An 18628-nucleotide genomic window follows, 5' to 3' on the forward strand; every position below is an offset into this window, starting at 1 on the left:
TCGAGTTTTCCCGTTACCGTAGTGCTTCACCCTGCTGGGAAGGAATCGGGATGGCACGGACACAATATTATACGTTTTCTATCGTGTAGTCTAAAATACACCTGTAGGTCTGGCCTTGTTGATGACGCTGATGATAGACCGCTGCATGTGAATATCCCATGACTGCAGACATCAATGCTGTGTCATACATATAGGGGGATATCTCAGCCACTACATGGTCAGTTTAACAGGCAGAGAGAGAGACCTGCCACTTGGTGTTCTATAAGCCAACAGTGTACACTACTTGTTCTGTAGCTCCTCTCGTAATGGTGTGGGGAAAAGACCCACACAATCCAAGCCCTTGCTACAGCGTGACTAACAAATGGGCCAACACGCAGAGTAAAGCGTTAGGGTGGTTGTGACGGAACATGGAAAAACCGTCTCATAACTTCCTGGTTCTGAATAGCCCTCCACAAAAGGTCACGGCGGTGACAACAGTGTGATGGACGTCACCGACGTGCAATTAAATTCTTCTTAAAAAGGAGAATCCGGGCTGCTCTGTGTTGCTTATTAAATATAAAACAGGTCAATCAAAAGTCAGAGCGGCCTTTATGTTTAATGTAGTCTGGACAAGCAGGAATGTATGTCTGAATTATTCATGGTGTTGATGAGTGAGGTCAATAACAGAAACCAATACTCGTTATGATTGTTTGTAGCCCAGCGCAAAGGTCACTCGACAACTTCTCTTGACACGTCAAACTTTTTTTCCCCGTCTGAATAAATAGTGAAGAGCAAACCATAATGCTCTTGTGTTTTGTGGTACGCAAATATTTGCTGTCCAATTGCTGGAGGTTTTGATGCACAGCTTCCTCTTTCCCTCTCCTCTCTTTCTCTGTCTCTCTCTCTCTCTCTCTCTCTCTCTCAATTAACACACAGTCACACGCAAATGAACACACACATGCACACACGTTTACACGCACAAGCTTCTTTGAGGAAATTGGGACTGACAATCAACGCCTGAATATGAGGAAATCCACCATCTCTATTTGAATATCTGTCTGCCCATTGAAACAGAACATCTACATACACTATACAGTGGGGCAAAAAAAGTATTAGGTCAGCCACCAATTGTGCAAGTTCTCCCACTTAAAAAGAGAGGCCTGTAATTTTCATCATAGGTACACTTCAACTATGACAGACAAAATGAGAAAAAAAAATCCAGAAAATCACATTGTAGGATTTTTAATTAATTTATTTGCAAATGATGGTGGAAAATAAGAATTTGGTCACCTACAAACATGCAAGATTTCTGGCTCTCACATACCTGTAACTTCTTCTTTAAGAGGCTCCTCTGTCCTCCACTCGTTACCTGTATTAATGGCACCTGTTTGAACTTGTTTTCAGTATAAAAGACACCTGTCCACAACCTCAAACAGTCACACTCCAAACTCCACTATGGCCAAGACCAAAGAACTGTCAAAGGACACCAGAAACAAAATTGTAGACCTGCACCAGGCTGGGAAGACTGAATATGCAATAGGTAAGCAGCTTGGTTTGAAGAAATCAACTGTGGGAGCAATTATTAGGAAATGGAAGACATACAAGACCACTGATAATCTCCCTCCATCTGGGGCTCCACGCAAGATCTCACCCCGTGGGGTCAAAATGATCACGAGAACAGTGAGTAAAAATCCCAGAACCACACGGGGGGACCTAGTGAATGACCTGCAGAGAGCTGGGACCAAAGTAACAAAGCCTACCATCAGTAACACACTACGCCACCAGGGACTCAAATCCTGCAGTGCTAGACGTGTCCCCCTGCTTAAGTCAGTACATGTCCAGGCCCGTCTGAAGTTTGCTAGAGAGCATTTGGATGATCCAGAAGAAGATTGGGAGAATGTCATATGGTCAGATGAAACCAAAATAGAACTTTTTGGTAAAAACTCAACTCGTCGTGTTTGGAGGACAAAGAATGCTGAGATGCATCCAAAGAACACCATACCTACAGTGGAGCATGGGGGTGGAAACATCATGCTTTGGGGCTGTTTTTCTGCAAAGGCAAAGAGACCAGGACGACTGATCCATGTAAAGGAAAGAATGAATGGGGCCATGTATCGTGAGATTTTGAGTGAAAACCTCCTTCCATCAGCAAGGGCATTGAAGATGGAATGTGGCTGGGTCTTTCAGCATGACAATGATCCCAAACACACCGCCCGGGCAGCGAAGGACTGGCTTCGTAAGAAGCATTTCAAGGTCCTGGAGTGGCCTAGCCAGTCTCCAGATCTCAACCCCATAGAAAATCTTTGGAGGGTGTTGAAAGTCCGTGTTGCCCAGCAACAGCCCCAAAACATCACTGCTCTAGAGGAGATCTGCATGGAGGAATGGGCCAAAATACCAGCAACAGTGTGTGAAAACCTTGTGAAGACTTACAGAAAACATTTGACCTCTGTCATTGCCAACAAAGGGTATATAACAAAGTATTGAGATACTTTTGTTATTGACCAAATACTTATTTTCCACCATAATTTGCAAATAAATTCATTAAAAATCCTACAATGTGATTTTCTGGATTTTTTTTCTCATTATGTCTGTAATAGTGGAAGTGTTCCTATGATGAAAATTACAGGCCTCTCTCATCTTTTTAAGTGGGAGAACTTGCACAATTGGTGACTGACTAAATACTTTTTTTGCCCCACTGTCTATACAAAAGTTTGTGGACACCCATTCAAATTAGTGGATTCAACACTAACAGGTGTATAAAATCAAGCACACAGCCAACATTGGCAGTAGAATGGCCTTACTGAAGAGCTCAGTTACTTTCAACATGGCACTGTCATGGAATGCCATCTTTCCAACAAATCAGTTCGTAAAATTTCTGCCCTGCTAGAGCTGCCCCAGTCAATTCTAAGTGCTGTTCTTGTGAAGTGGAAACATCTAGGAGCAACAATGGCTCAGCTGCAAAGTGGTAGGCCACACAAGCTCACAGAACGGGACCACCGAGTGCTGAAGCATGTAGCGCGTTAAAATCGCCGGTCCTCAGTTACAACACTCAATACCGAGTTCCAAACTGTCTCTGGAAGCTATGTCAGCACAATAATTGTTTGTCAGAAGCTTCATGAAATGGATTTTCCAACCTCCCCGCCATTGGACTCAGGAGCAATGGAAATTAAATCTCTGGAGTGATGAATCATGCTTCATCACCCGGCCGTCCTTAGGACGAATCTGGGTTTGGAGGATGCAGTGGTGGAAAAAGTACGCAATTGTCATACTTGTGTAAAAGTAAATCTACCTTTAATAGAAATGAGTTAAATAAAGTGAAAGTCACCCAGTAAAATACTACTTGAGTAAAAGTCTAAAAGTATTTGGTTTTAAATATATCAAAAGTAAATGTAATTGCTAAAATATACTTAAGTATCAAATGTAAAAGTATAAGTATACATTATTCCAAATTCCTTATATTAAGCAAACTAGACGGCACCATTTTTTATTTTTTATTGACGGATAGCCAGGGGCCAGGGGTACACTCCAACACTCAAACATAATTTACAAACGAAGCAGTTGTGTTAGTGAGTCTACCAGATCAGAGACAGTAGAGATGAACAGGGATGTTCTCTTGATAAGTGTGTGAATTAGACCATTTTCCAGTCCTGCTAACCATTCAAAATGTAATGAGTACATTTGGGTATCAGGGAATATGTATGGAGTAAAAAGTACATTATTTTCTTTAGGAATGTAGTGAAGTAAAAGTAAAAGTTGTCAAAAATATAAATAGTAAAGTACAGCTACCCCAAAAAACTACTTAAGTAGTACTTTAAAGTATGTATACTTTACACCACTGGGCAGATACCAGGAAAATGCTACCTGCCTGAATGCATAGCGCCAAATGTAAAGTGTGGTGGAGGAAGAATAATTGTCTGGGGATGTTTTTCATGGTTCGGGCTAGGCCCCTTAATTCCAGTGAAGGGAAATCTTAACGCTACAGCATACAATGACATTCTAGACTATTCTGTGCTTCAAACTTTGTGGAAAGAGTTTGGCGAAGCCCCTTTCCTGTTTCAGCATGACAATGCCTCCGTGCACAAAGCGAGGTACATACAGAAATGGTTTGTCGAGATCCGTGTGGAAGAACATGACTGGCCTGCACAGAGCCCTGACCTCAACCCCATCGAACACATTTGGTATGATTTGGAACACCGACTGCGAGCCAGGCCTAATCGCCCAACATCAGTGACCGACCTCACTAATGCTCTTGTGGCTGAATGGAAGCAAGTCCCCTCAGCAATGTTCCAACATCTAGTGGAAAACCTTCCCTGTTATAGCAGCAAAAGAGGGACCAACTCTATATTAATGCCCATGCTTTTGGAATTAGATATTCAACGAGCAGGTGTCCACATACTTTTGGTCATGTAGTGGAGCAGCACCACACACAAGCTGAGGAGGACCTAGAGATGGTCATTGCCTCAACCAAATGAATAAGAAACAAAATGTCAGATGCGATGGAAAAGTCTTCTCATTCCTTAAGTCTACCTCTAGTTGAACTTATCGTTCTCTTTTTTGCCTTGTATATCCACTCTGAAATTATAGATGATGATAACAATAATAATGTCATTTTGTACCGGAATCTCAGTCATTACCTGCTGTAAAGTGCTTCTAATTGATACCTCCAGGGAGATAATGATTACAATGCCCTCCAGGAAGATATTATTGCAATATTAACCTTTGTATATACTTTTATGCAGAAGACTCTGGCACATTAAGTGATCTGTAAATCTTGCTTCTCTTGTAATGCCATTACAAAAGAATGGATATTCAGAGGTGTGCCCTTTTCCTGATTAAGTGTGTCCAGGGTTTTTGGTCGTCTCTGGGAAATTGATGGCATGGAAGTGCAATTTCCGATGTCTCTTCTCTTACTGCGAAAAGGTTCTCAACCCTTGTCTCTGTGTCTCGCTCTTTGTTTGACCGACTGGCAGCATGGTAGCCATGCGGCACTACGCTGGACTCCCCAAAAACAAGACAATATTTTCCATAGTACCAGTTATTTTTGGATGGGCCATTGCATCAGTGTTAATTGGGCTGCACCACAGTCACCACCAACATGCAGAAACATTTCTCTCGGCATCGTAGGGATGCTACAGGAAGGTTGCATGTCAGAATCTTTTGAGAAGCTCTGCAGCTGTAATCAGATTGAACTGAGATGAGATACTGTGCAGTACACAGTACTTTACTGTTATCTGTCCTGCTATCCCACTGTAAAGAAAAAAAAGGCTGATTTAATGATTAAGGAGGAGGAGACGGACCCTTGCTTAAGAGATCCTTCAGCACAGCAGCAAAGAACAAGTACTGCTGACATACTGCAAATGAAAACAAATTAATTCAGGGAGGACTTGTGTGCGCGTGCGTGCGTTGCAAGGGTAGTGATTCAAACCCATGACACAGAGAGCACATCTAAAACTGAATCTTAAGAGTAAGCACAGGAAATTGACATTACAGCAAGCAGGCACTCTGTGGGCCACTGCCCCCTAGTTTACCCCCCTGTAATAACAAGCCACGGCCTCTGGTGTGCGCCGTAGTGCATGTGGTTTTGGTGGGAAGGTTGCCAATCATACTACATTTACTGTAGGTAAGCCTACAGGATATGCAGACAAACAAATCCAATGCTACATGGCCATTGCTGAGCTTGATCATGTTGACAAAGTATGGTTACACTTACATGTCTCTTCATGTGCAATGTTAGTATTAGTTGTGGTATCTTTTCATCTTACCACAATGTTATGCTATATATCTTCACTATAGGGTTTGGTTGGAAATATAAAGTGAGCTCGATTGGAGCCATATAAGCCCTTTTTCCAAGGATGGCTGATGGCCTACAAAGATTATCCTGGGGAATTTGTGTTCGGTAGCTCATATTTGTAACACAAGGTCACTGTCCTTCTGTGGTTGGTTACAAACAACCAACATAATTGTCATATGATTAGAGATTACTCGCTGATCATTTTTAAGGCAGTTCTATTGCTGTTGCATTTTCCCTGACAAAGCAACACATTCCTGTTATTCTCTTAAGTTGTTCTCCAGGGCTCCTCAGCTGACATGAACCTACTAAGACTCCCCTTTGTCCACAGTAACTGGAAACCATTGGTAAGTGTACACAGAGGTTAGTCTGACAGAGACACTTGTGTGGCGTGGCAGCGCCTTGCACTTTATTCTGCACCGCACTCTTATGTGTGTCTGATGAAAGGAAACTCTGCCAACGGGGGTGAAAGTATAGAGGACCCTTTCTACGGCGAGTAGCTTATTTCCACCTGGATGTATAACACCTGTTCATCTTTTTTCTTTCTTTCTAGTTTTCCCACACAATCACACACATTGCACCAGACCAGCTTAATGTATTGTGTTCAGAGACATGCCTATATCTCAGAGTACGTGACCATTGGATTGCCAATGCCAACCCAAGTTAGCTCAATGCTTGTGGTCTCGCTGGGGAGCAGCTTGGATCGAAGTGTTAAGGGGAGAGGCGCGAAAGAGGAGGCGTCACGTGTGTGTCCGGTGGAGGTCACCAATGGTCTGCAAGTTCTAATGATGTGCTAATAGCCACTGAGGAGGTCATTTGGAGCCATTACGGAGCGCCTGTAGGTAGTTAACGGCCCACAGCATAACCCAGGCTCCTTAATGTTCCCACGGAGGCAGTTAGCCCTCTGTCACCAACGGCAGCTGCCTCATTATTGCGATTAGAAACCAATTGATAGGTAATAGTAAAATATGATGGCTCACTGTCCCATAAATACAGTACAGTAGTAGTTGGAGTATGAGGGAGTTAGCTGGACTGCAGAGGTAGGTCCTGGTTAAATCTCTGTGATAATGGCACCCTCTGCAAAGGTATCACCTATGAGCTTATCAACCAAACCACAGAAGGGCAGCCATACTCCCATTTGGGTTGAGACTTGGGGTCCCGTGTCATTGTTTGTCACTTAGAGGGGAATTCTGTCAGTCGTGGCCTAATTGCCAACCCATGTTTCTGATTTGTGAAGAAGCTCATCACAGGAAACTTTTTCCCCTACGCCCTGTCGACTATGTTGTCATTAGTCTTGTTGTCCGAGGGTTCCTGCTAACACACCGCAGTTTACTTTACCTAGACGTGTGAGAATGGCGGAACCTATCAAACGAGGGATATTTTAAGCATGCCGTAAGCATTATTAAATCCCTGATGCTGAACATGGTTCTTAATCAGTTTGAGTCAGATGTTTTCATTTAGATTTGTTATCTTCCAGTAGAGACATTGATTCAGATGATTTAAATGAGCATGCGTCCAGTCATCGGTCATAGGCAAGACACTGCAATCAGTAACTCATCGAGAGAAGCCGAGTTTGATCAGTATATACGCTTTCTCCTGATAAATATAGGAACACAGTTTTCCCTGGTCTCACAATATGAGGATGACAAAACCTCAGACTTGAGCTCTAAATATTTGTCTCTGCAGTATTTGTGCGAAGCCTCATTAATGATCAGAAGTGCCAAACAACGTAGTGTACTCGGCCCCAGTCTGACGGGGAAAAGAAACAGTAGTGTGTTTGTGGAAATGTAAAAGCTTCACGTACGGGATTGATGTAACCAATAATGATGAGATTGCGAAATGAATCCGGGCAATAGAAATGTTTGTTATAACAGTGCTCCTCGTTTAGTGAATGTCATACTTCAACGTGTAATTGATAGAAATTTGAAGTTACATTTTTAGAAGTTTACAGTCACGGAGGGTTCAGAGAATCGAGTTGTTTAAAATTGCACTCCCTCCATTTTCATTTAAAGTAGGCTACTTTGAAAAAAAATGTCTTCATCAAAGACCTGGAACAGATGAATTATACTTTGAGAAACTCAATTTTAAGAAAGAAGCATTTTCTCTACGTATGAGCCAGCCACTCTGGTGTGTTTTCATTTCAATCTGAACTGGGCAAGAATTTACGTTTCAGTCGGGTTTCAAACACACACACACACAAACACACACACAACACACACACCACATCCTTATAATATGGAATGCACAGCAAACATGAGCGTATTGCTACTATAGGTCACACTTTATTGCTATCATGTTGCATCAATGTTCTAAAATGGTTCTGTCTGTTACTAATAGTACTCATTTGCAATTGAGCTGAAGATTTCAAGTGACGACAAGCAGGGCCACATCCAAGAGTACACGGAGAGGAGACTGAAGGAGAATCATCTTAGTTTAGTTGAGAAGTGAACAGTGGCGAGTCTGTTTTTCAAGCATGTTTTCTTGGATGCCTCCCAAGCATATAATATATCAGAAGAGCCATCTTCAGCTGGTAGTCAGAAACATCAGTCTAATGGGCCTGGAAGGACTGTCCAACACCCTGCTCTGTGCTCTACTCCCTGACCCCTGGCCCCCCAAACCTTAGCTCTGTCAACCGTGTTGTTGACTTTTAGTATCTGTTTCCTCTGTCAAATCTCTCTCCTCCTATTCAAAAATGTAAAAGACACAAGTAAAGTTATTGGGAGGTGGTCCACGTACAGGAGGCAGGGAAGTACCGGAAACTTCTACATGTGACATGCAGTAATGAAATGTCAATTATCAGTGTATTAATTTTCATGAATATTCATAGATTTGTTTACATATGAAGGGATATGACGATTGAAATAAAGGCTCGGTAGAGGTCCATTTCAAAAGTATAATCTTGAATGTCGGTCAAGAAGTGTATTGCTCTAAAGTGGTCTCTTGTTGTGACTCCCCTTTTGACCTGGAGCACCTGTTGCTCAGTATAGGTGGAATAGTGCTGTAAAAGTTAACTAATCTTTACTCGTTTGTGACTTTTAGATTTTTAAATGTTGGTCTGATTTGCATACAGGTCTATATTCTATTTCCTATAGGCTACTGTATTAATTCAAGTTTTTTTTATTAAACTCAAATTAAAAAGACAAAGAAACAAAATATTTAGGCCATTAAGGCATGTATTTTAACTTAAGAGAATAGTTTATTAGTTCAAGGAAGTTAATGTTTTGTGTTCATGTGTTATTCCCTGCAACATAATGCACAATTATTTAAATGCAGGGTATATTTATGGGACGTACCCGTGCTATATTGTTCGAAATGTGCATGTTTAAATCCATATGGCAACTTCCTTTTGACCTGCTTTCACATCCCCGTCGCATTGTCAAGCCTGTCACCGATAAAGAATCACTTGACTTGCTATAACAAGTTCAAAAGAAACCGAGAACGCGCTGTTGATCCATGAAGAATTGAGAAAAGGGACACCCCTACTGCTCTCGCTATCATTCCCATAGAGATAGCGATATTATTGATGGGATGGTTATGCTAATTTCTTTAGAGACAAACTTTTATTTTGGAATTTGTTCAAAAAAGAATTTCATACGCATCAAACTGGAAAATGCATGCTGGATTCCTAACCGTTTAGGGGGCAGCATGAGAATCCGATTTTCATAGTGAATAATGAATGTGGACTATCTTTAAAAAAATATGTTTTGTCTGGAAGGAAAAGAAAGCGCAGCCGCGTCCTTTCCTTTCTGGATTATCTATTAATTTTCCACTGAAAAAAAAGATAACACTATAAATGAAGAATACAAGAAAATAGAAAGTTACAACTATGTAGGCTAACACGATCAAACATTGTAGTTACAAATAAACATACAGCATTATAGCCATAAAGCCAATAACTACCAGCTATCTCTTTTTTACTCTGATTTAAAGTTCAATTTTAAATCACAAAATGTCCAAGATCCAATAAAGATATAATCCACCCCAATTAGGCTCATTGTAGGCCCTACACTCACACTTGAATCAAGCTGTAACACACCAACGTACATATATATCAGTGTCATACACAGATGGAGTGGCATGTGCTCATAGCACATTAGTTCACCGTCATACTACCACACTGAGCAGTTGCGTGTGAGTATCCTTGAGTCACACGCCGCCTTGGCACAAGTGGAAAAGGGAGACCATACGCTCACAGCTGTTCTACCTCCCCGTATAAATACGACCAGGGAGTCCGTTGTGGGACTTCTGGCTGATTATATACAGGATTTGATATCATCTCGATCAATGCAATGATGTGTCCCATGGTTCGAGGACATTTTGAATAATCAATCCGTCTGCGTTTGGCCGAACTATCATCGCATCACTGTCCTCCTCTTTTTGTCGACCTCTCCACGTTTTCACGCTCTTATCATCGTCCCAGAGTCACATATCCTTACATTACAGAAAACCAACCGTCCATATGAGTATTTGATATTTTTTATTATTATTGCCAAACCTTTCCCACAATTACACCATAATCATTATATAATCCCACAAAGAAAGAGTCTGTTTAAGCAATGGCTTTTGTCAACGCCGGAACACTGAATCTATAATTGCATTACATTCAGCTCCTTCCACCCCCTATAGAAACATAATATATCAAACCATCACGGTGCGAACATTTAGGAGCATGAACGGTCGGCCAGTGCATCTCTGTCCTACCGCAAAAGTTATGCCAAAAAAAAGTTTAGAGTCCTCGACGAAGAATACAGGTCTTTAAATCATTTCCCCACGTTACTTGGAACCGTTGAGTGAGCGCGTTTAATATTGGACTTTTCTCTTTCCGTTTGAGTAAGGTACGAAGTGCCCTTGTTCAACAGCTTAGTTGTTTTAAATATCATATTTACTAATAAATATGCTTAATTCCTAGCCTATGGCTTCAGAATGCGCTCCCGTGCATGGTGCTAGAATAAACCCGGTTCGTCAGGGCACCTGAAAAAAAAAGCCTCCCTCAGGACTAGTTTGCGTTTGTATGCATGCGATTGGCAACATAACTGGCTTATTTACATTAAATACGCCACAAGGTTACAGTGAGATGAACGTCATTTTATCACTGATTACTTCTCTTAAGCACTAGAGCTGTGACTGATGCTGAGGACGCGCAGACTACACCGATTTACCCTGGAGTTTTTTGGGGGGAAGAAAAATACTTGAAATAGTTAACTGAAAAGGTAAGGACGTGTACTTTTACAACATTATATGTTTTCAGTTGTTATGTGTTCACCGCATGGTCCCGGACTACATGTATCAAAGCCAATTATACACGGTGTCAACGTAACAAGACTGACAATGTGAATGGGTTCTGAGGAGAATAGACAGATTTTAATAAGAGTGTTTACGGGAGCTCAAGGTCAGAAACAAGCTGCGAGGTTGGGAATCCTTTCTCTCTTTTTTTTACCGTAACACGGGGGAAATGTAGCCTACGATTAGAGTATTATTATTTACGGTGTTATTTTATCTTGGGTTACGCTCTTAGCTCCAGCAATGCCGCAAGACCTATATCTATTTGCTGTGAATAACGCGGCGGACGACAATGGACTGCTTTTTTTAACGGTACAATGCATTTCACCTACCAGATAGGGAGAGTCCAAGCTGAAATATGGAAATGTGTTGTGATGCTGAGTAATTAGTATCAATGAACACGTTTGGCCTGGGAAAAAAACTGACCGAATGAAATAAAACGCTATTTTTTTTTTACTCAGGATACGTGCGGAACAGTTAGAGAGAGAATTCTGTATTGGACAATCGTAACAGGTCCGAAGCGCACTTTTCCCCCTTCAGCGAAAGAAAATGATCCGGTCAATCATATGGACATGCCTCATTATTCAATGAACACAATCTCTCACCAAGGCATCGTTTACAGACAGGAGTTTCTTCGCGCTACTCCAAATTTAAAGGTAAGAAGTGCGAAGCTTACGCATGGGTTTAGGGGGTATGGAATGGTAACCCGAAGGCGTTTCGCTTTTGAAAGTCAGTCTAAACAATTGCTATTTTCTATTGTATCATCTCAGTGGGGCCTGTTTCTCTACGTGATTAAAAAATACAGTATAATTAAATATCCATAGCGGTGACGTTAGCATGCGGGGTTGTCAGGGGGGAAACGTGTAGTCTACATAATGAATGCATAGGAAGACATTGTACAGCGACTCAGAACCTACTCTTATCTCTTTTATATTTCAACGAATTCATAATAGTCACATATAAAAGTTGTATATTCCAGACGTTTAAGATAGACAACTGAGTGTGCATTAACGTATTGGACACATGACATGCATAACACAGGCAGATATTTGCGACCACTTTTAAGGAAGTATAAACTGTCCCCCCCATCCAATCTGCTTCGAAAACTTTCTCATCACATCCCTAGGGGTTTTGCTTCGAATTTCAGCTAACCTGAGTGCAGATTGTTGGAGAAATAGGATCAAAGTTATCCGCTGCATGCCATGTGTCAAAACTTGTGAGATGGAAGAGCCGGTGAGACCTGCCATTTTGTGCTGTGATCGACCTCTTATGAATAGCAGCCATGCGTTATGCTTTGAGGAACGTTATGATGGCATCAACAACTGAGGGCTAAATGTCATACACGCTTTAAAACCTTGTATGTAGACACAACACACATATTACTGGAGAAATTAAGGTTTGAACGACTGATTCAAAACGCAATTGCTTGGGGAAAGGTATCCAAATGGTAAAAGTTATAGCGATTCGGAAACGAATAAAATAGGCACCCATGACAAATAATTTCATGAAAATGACGTAGCCTAGCCAATAACTTAATCGGGGACGAGGTCGAGTCTAGCAAGTAGCGTATTTCATAGCTATATACATTCACGTTGCCTAATGTAAATGTTCCAAAATATAAATGATATATTTAAAGTGCATATAGACTGTTGGTGTGGGATTAGATGTTTTGTTCTTGCGCTGTGAATCTCAAATTTGTCAGGATAAATATATTCCCATACAGTCTGATAACCCCAAAATGTTAAAAGTGCCTTAGTACGAGTCTATTATGTATCATTTCGTGGAAGAAAACACATGCTACCGTTGCAGGGGCACTACCAGTGCTTCAAACTCTCCCCGGTAGGACTAGTCTGCAGGTGTCCCTCATCCAACCGAGCAGCCTTTCACCTTGAGTAGAAGGGAGCGATCCTCCCATGTAAACACAGAAGAACCAGCTTTGAGATTAACCCAGCTCGAAGGCAGCAATTGAAAACAGTAGCCTAGGCTACAATGGCTGATAATACATATGACCCCCTTAACCGTAACGTAAGCGTTACAAAACGTCCATCACATTGTTTTACTTTTTTTTGTTATGTATCTTCCGCAAAGTTGATTTTGCGAAAAAATGTTTATTCCTTAGATTCATTGTCAAAGGAAATGAACAAATAGGATGCACAGATGCACTGTCCGAGTTAGCCACTGTCATTGTTTAATGGTATTTGCCAGGCGGATATTATGTCTGTAATAGTGTCTGGGCGTGAACCTTTTTGTGTCAGTTCTTTTTCTTTTCTTATTGAGATGAAATAGCGATGGGCAACAGTCACACTGGAGGACACTGAATTCCAGATCGTGGCCCTACAGTAGCCTCCATGCAATTACCGATAGTTAGGAGAATGACAATGAATTGTGAAAGGTGTTTTGAGGGAAGAGAAAGTGTGACTTTACTAACTGGTATGTAGTTGCAGCTCCTGTGTGTGTTGTCCTGGAGATACTTGACTGGTAGTTGACTGTCTGCTACAAAATGTGGTTGGGAATATATTTGTATAATTTTTTTTATTATTATTATCATCATAATTAATTAAGCAAGAATTCAATGAATTGTATGACAAGCTATCACGTTTCACTTAGCTCAAACAATTGCTTTTACACATTCAACATTTTTGTCTTGTGTACACTCTATTGTGAATTTGGTGTTATATTCCTAATCCCATTTTTAAACATGCTTTTGTTCATATATAAATCACATTCCTAAGCATCACCAGTCCTGTGTTTGATCTAGTTCGTCAACCTGTTTAGTGGTTCAGCATTGCACTGTATCCTATTGTACCTGTGTCTGTGTTCCGTGGGTGATGACAAGCCACGGTAATGCACATCTTTCGGGGGAGAGAGAGAGAGAGCGAGAGAGGAGGATGAGAAGCGGGCATAGGCATAGGCATGGACATGGCATCAGTGCTCCTCTCCGGACCTGTCAGTCTGCAGCCAGTCAACTGTAGCCGGAGCAGGAGAGCAGTCAGAGACGTGATCAAACAGCCATCCCACTCTTAAATGATTCTCGGCTCCTTTAATTGGTCGAAATTTTCTTCCAGATGTACGGCAGTAGCCAGGGTCTCTTGTGGGACGGTATGGCAGGCGAGGCCTGGTGATTAGGTATTAATTGATATGTGCAGTGGAGCCCCCATCCCCTCTGGCTCCAAAGGCTAAGGCCTTTACCCCGGTGGCTGTGTTCTCCCTTCACCCCCCCTCCCAGTCTAGTTTGGCATGCAGGAGGGGCTGTTTCAGGAGGGGGCTGGAAAGGAAGGCTGGGGGCATAACACATAACAAATAGGCGCAAGGCTGTGGTGAGCCTTGTAGTATGGTGACCTTGATTTAGAAGGTACACTTTGGAGAGATGGTCTTCTGTCAGATGTCATGAGCCCTGTTTGAGCTACAGAGACGAGCTGTTCACATGTCATGTTTGTGAAGCTAGGTCCCGTTTTCGTCTGTAGGCTGTGGCTCTTAACAGTTCTCTTCTCATGTGTGTCGCATAGCATATATTTTAAAAGGCGCGCGTGTGTGTATGTGTGTGTGTGTGGATATGAGGGCGACAAGGATGTGAAAGTCCAACGTTTCGGCGGATAGTAATCGTAGGCGTCAGTGTGATCTAAGAATAAAGACTGGGCCGACAGATGAGGTGATGACGGATGAGCTTGACTCAATTGCCTCATGCCAGGGTGCCACCAGAAGGAGCGTCTGTCTGTCTGGGAAAGGGGGAATGAGGGAGAGGGAGAGCTAGAGCACACCGGAGAGAGGGAGCGAGGGGTTTGCAGTGCCAGAGCGCAAACGAAGAGGTAGGCCTCTGGTTAAAAAGAAAGTTAGGCTGGTTAAAGGAATAACACCAGCTTAAAGAACATACGTGATAGCTAGAATTTGTAGATATATTCACAGATATTTTCTCTTTCTCTCTCTCTCCCCCTCTCTCCCCCTCTCTCTCCCCCTCCCTGTCTTCCCAGGGGTTCTGGGATAGATCTATATGGATCGTGGACCTAAGTATCTAGATTGATGTTTACGCTCAATAATAGAATGTGTTAAGTTGGACTAGTTTGCCCATCCTTGGGAAAGATGAGCAGCTTGTGCTTTGGCCTCGGCCTTTGTCTAAGTGATCTATCTAATCACACACGTCCACAGTAGCCATTCATCTGTGATTTTTCATCCCAAAAAATGCAATATTAGAATACCTCCTGAAATGTCCCCTTTGCATACAGTACCCCAGTCAGCAGGCAGTTTTGCAACATTAAAGCCTATTTATTTATTTTTTTAACGTTTATTAGCATTTAGATTTATAAATGTGCAGCACATTGTGTCAAGACTGTTTCCTTTTGATCTGCAAAGGAGCACAAAATTACAGCCATGTCATTTTTGTAGACAACAGCTTAACACAAACAGGCAACCACCCATCAATCACGTGTTCTGAAGCGTGCCATTGTGTTATTTAGCATTCTATCCGGCGTGCCTTAAAGAGTGGTAAATGTCTGCAGTGCTGCTGGGGGTTGACTCCAGAACTGTGGAGTGGGGGGCAGTTACCGAAGGAAATATATAGTATGAGATCTCTCCTGCTCTATGCGGGCTACAATGATGTCTGTACTCTGACTTTGTAAAGGTCGTGACCTGCTGGTCGCTAGTTAGTGCATTTTGGGTCCATGTAGAGGGGACCCTGGTGAGCCGGCTTGTTCTAGAGAAGCAAGAGGACCCTGCACCTTTAATTATGATCAAGAGGTTTTCTCCAAAGGACAGAGGCGTAGCGGTTATGTTGCCTCGTAAATCTGCCCCTGATGCCGTATATTGTGTTGAACTATTAATGTACACTATTATAATGCATATTCAGCTGCCTCTTCAGGACCTGATTTGCATAATTGGATCTTTAATGAAACTTGCCTTGTGGAGAAAAAAAAAAAGAAAAGGGGAAAAAAAAGAAAAGGGGGAAAAAAAGAAAAGGGGAAAAAAAAGAAAAGGGGGAAAAAAAAAAAAATGAGGAGAAGAAAAACACGATAGGCAAAACCCTGTGCATATTTGTTGGGAGAAGTTCTACTTGGATTTTAAAAGAAGGGGGGCTTTAAAAGAGAGTGACCTGCACACCACACACATCAGTGGCGGTGCTACAAATAGGATGAGAAGTGCCTCTGAAAGCTGTACATTCCCAGCCAGGTCTCGCGGGTTATTACTACAATAGCCTGGGGGACTTTAGGTTCTATGTCTACACTCATTTCGTGTACTTGTTACACAGGGAAGATGGGTCTTTTGTAGAGGAGCTGCTCCGCTCGGCTGTCGGAATTCCTCTGTCGCAAATATTTTGACAATTCCTAATCAGGAGCAGTCAGATATTAGGAGTGCTGAGTGCCTTTGCTTTCTTGGGGCTGTGAGAGTTTCAAAGCCAGGTCTTTTTTGTGTCCTCTTGCATATGCCTGAGAATCACTGTGTTTGACTGTTTCTATGATCTTTTTAGTGTATTTGTTGATATGCATGATACGCTATATAAGAAATATAGTGAGAATGTTTTCAACATGTTTATATTCTGTGTGTGTGTGCGTGCGTGCGTGCGTGCGTGCGTGCGTTTACGGGACTTCTGCTGTGTTCTCCAACTTGTTTGTGGGTAAGAGGGTATTATGTTTAATTGGTTAATTAAACTCTAGAGTAATTTTTCCTGGACTTCAACAAGTTGAAGGTTATAAAAGCTACTGGTGCCGTTTTCAAATAAACGTGAGAGTCATATATAATGACATGTTATTTGTCCTGCGTTTGAAGGACCTATCGTTTAAAAGTGAATGGAAAAAAAAGCGAGCTGGATTTTTAACAGCACAGCAGAAGAGGAGCAATTTAGCAGCACTATAGCACAAGTGGTTTTTATCCATGAGGGGAAGAGTTGTGAATCAGCCACCAATGTTAAAAACGTATAACAACCAAATGGTGATGATGTATCATAGTGCGAGGGGCCCAAAACACTCCCTCTTACTCCAGAGACATAAGAGTGGATCGTGTGTCAAAGCAGTTTACATGTTGCCATTAGAGCCATGCTAGGGAGAGAGAGAGAGTGAGAGAGGTGGAGGACAAAAAAATAGGCTCAAGTGTGTTAGCTAGCATTGAGCTGCCATCTACCCAGGGTGTGCAGAACCCCCCCCCCCATCTCTTTATTACTCCCTCTCTTTCCTTCTCCATCTTTCTCTCTCTCTCTTCCTCCACTGCCAGTGTGCTCATGGGGAGTTTCAGGCTGGTGCAGTTTGTTCTCCCAGGTGGACCTGTATTGTATTAGACCCTCAGTACCCCCTCCCAGACCCCCCTCACATGTAATTCCTTGAGGAGATGCCTGGGCCTGAGTTGCTGTATTGTCCCCCCCCCCCGTGGACTGAGCGCTCCCGCTGTTGAATCTCTCGGTAATGATGTCACAGCGATAGTGGAGGGGAGCAAATGTCTCCTGATTCCACCATTTAACGGCTGGCTGAATTGGCTGATAATGATAGCATTGGCGTCTCCAGGCTCGGAGACGGATCAGGCCCTGTGAATTAGTGGCTCCTAACCAGAGGGAGGGAGAGAGAGAGAGGGAGGGAGAGAGAGAGAGAGGGAGAGAGAGGGAGGGAGGGAGACAGGGAGGGAGGGAGGGAGGGAGGGAGGGAGGGAGGGAGGGGAAGAGATGATCTGACAGTGAGGGCGAGAGAGAGAGACAGAGAGCGAGACAATGAGGAGGGGATGATGTACTTAGCTATGTCTCTGGACTGCTTTTGAAAAAGCTTCCTGGAGATTTCCACGGAAGTGTTGATAAATGTGGCTTGATAAAAGTCAGTAAAATGTCGGCCTGTCTGCACACCTCTATTAGGGTAGGGGACATTTGTGATAATGGACAGTTGGAGTCAAACAGAGAGGTATAATGTCAGCTCGCACAAAATATACTGTAACTCCCAATCAAACTTGTATTTCTAGTTGAAGGCCTGCTGTATTTCTGGTCTATCAATTCAAATCGTTGTCTTGGAATTAGCCGCTGATTTATCTGTTTCCCTTTACGGATGTGTATTTGAGGTGCATGTGGGAGTACGGTTGCAAGTTCGCTCTTTATTTGTGTATTGCACTTTATTAACACAGATTTATCCGATGCCGTATATATCATCTGCCTTTTTATACCATTTAAAACTGAGCGCATTAGCCTGCTTTTTAAAAACACAAGTTTCCCCCTGAGATGCACTAATACCATATTACTGTTTTCCATGGATGCTAAAGTAAACATGTCGGCCTAAAGGCAAATTAAGATTCCCAGCTTTGAACACATGGTCTTTTGTGAAGGCCGGCACTCACTGACCACATCTTCAGGTCAACAGTGTCATAAGAGGGAGCAGGGCAGCTTGTTTTTTTTGTTTGCACAAATATTGAATATACGTTTATTTGTATATTTATGACATGCTCTGCTTGTCCAAAAGCTGGGAGGTACTCGCTCCACCCAACAGAAATGTGTGCTGCGAGTGTCACCAAAGAAGGGCTCTTTTAGAAGGCTCTGGGAACATCTCACATTCCACGAAGGAGGCCTTTTTTTTAAGAGACAAGGTATGTGGTCCTGTGACTGCTGGACTTAAAATTCACATC

General features: G+C 42.4%; 1 protein-coding gene across 5 annotated transcripts in view; it reads left to right on the plus strand.

Annotated features, from left to right (window-relative positions):
- The first annotated feature begins 10416 nt into the window (after positions 1–10416).
- The window catches only part of LOC115112113 (zinc finger protein 536-like), a 193398-nt gene continuing 185186 nt past the window's right edge, over positions 10417–18628 (plus strand). Inside the window, exon 1 of one of the 5 annotated variants that reach the window (XM_065013006.1) lies at positions 10417–10977. The gene's annotated coding sequence lies outside the window, so the exon portion shown is untranslated. Of the gene's footprint in view, positions 10978–11124; positions 11704–18628 lie in introns of those variants that run through there. The other 4 variants (XM_065013009.1, XM_065013010.1, XM_065013011.1 and 1 more) reach the window with 4 other exon arrangements.

This window comes from Oncorhynchus nerka, linkage group LG28, assembly GCF_034236695.1.
Source record: "Oncorhynchus nerka isolate Pitt River linkage group LG28, Oner_Uvic_2.0, whole genome shotgun sequence".
Classification (NCBI taxonomy): Eukaryota; Metazoa; Chordata; class Actinopteri; order Salmoniformes; family Salmonidae; genus Oncorhynchus; species Oncorhynchus nerka.